This window comes from Aplysia californica, unplaced genomic scaffold (genome assembly GCF_000002075.1).
Source record: "Aplysia californica isolate F4 #8 unplaced genomic scaffold, AplCal3.0 scaffold00042, whole genome shotgun sequence".
Classification (NCBI taxonomy): Eukaryota; Metazoa; Mollusca; class Gastropoda; order Aplysiida; family Aplysiidae; genus Aplysia; species Aplysia californica.
Window position 1 is genome coordinate 217,418 of NW_004797312.1, and position 1,482 is coordinate 218,899.

Genomic DNA, 1,482 nt, shown 5'->3' on the forward strand with positions numbered 1-1,482 from the left:
TACGGAAAGTGTAACGACCAACGGTAGGAGAATAGAAAAGGAAAATACTTTCAGTTTTTTATGTCACATTTTGGATTATGTAGAGTGTAGCCGGATAAAGAAACTAATAAGTTGCTATCACCCGTTGTAAAATATAATAATGTGTTTGCTGTTACAAGTAGGCATGCACAAATTCTATTCCTTTATGACCAAGACAGAAAGTGTAACGACCAACCATATCAGTTGGTAAAAGCAGTAAGAGACAAAGAAATAAAAGTGCTTCCTGCTTTTCGAGATCAAATCTAGGTTTGGATACCGTTTATCGGTTTTAAAAGTTCTTTAAAATGCTAGGAACTGTGCTGCAACACAATTATGCATTGGCTTTTACAAGCAGGCATGTACAAAATCTAAGAGATTGTAACCAATATGGAAAGTGTAACGACCGACCACAAAAGTTGGTCAAAACGGTAAGAAGACAAAGTAACAAAGATTTTTTTCAACTTTCCAGGATAAATCTAGGTTTTGATAGCGTTTAGCTGTGTTAAAAGAGCTTTAAAATGCTAGGAACTGTGGAACAGCACAATTATGTGTTGGCTGCTACAACTCGAAATGCACAAAAACTAATAGATTATAACCAAAATGGACAGTGTAATGACCGACCGCCCAAATTAGTCAAAAACATAGGGGGACAAAGGAGAAAAACTGCTTTCATCTTTTTATAATACATTTTGGTTTGCGTAGATTGTAAACAAATAAAGAATCTTCAAATTACTATCTCCTGTTGTAAAACATAATAATGTGTTTGTTGTCAAGTTACAAGTAAGCATACAAAAAATCAATTTGATTATAACAAATTCGGAAAACGTAACGACCCACCACGCAAACTGGTCAAAACAATAAGAAGACAAAGAAATAAACATGATTTCAGCTTTTCAGAACAAATCTAGGTTTGGATAGAGTTTAGCAGTTTTAAAAGCATGCTAGGAACTATTGCACAGCACAAAAATGTGTTACCTGTTACAACTACATAGTATCCACAAAATCTAATAGATTATAACCAATACGAAAAATGTAACGACCGACCACACAAGTTGGCCAATGCAGTATAAGACAAAGAAAGAAAACTCCTTTCAGCTGTTCAGAACAAATTATGTAGGTCAAAAGAATAGGGACGACAATGACCATCCGGTGGAACCACCTTACCACAATACCTGCTGCCCATAGGCTACTTCTTCCTGTAATTGTCCGTTGATTAATTTAGGTAATATATAGGCCTGTGTAATATAATATATTGTCTGACATCATGGTTGGCGCAACTTTTAAACAAATTTCCTGTGACAACAGAAATGTTACGGTTATCGGAAGTTGAAAATCACAATATAAGGAGTTCAAATCAATATTATAATCCAAAGTAAACGTGGCATGATGGTTGTATTATCATAACACGATTGTAATACCCTTTCAGTTAGATCCACTCGTCCTGCTAAGACAAAAGGGCCTTGG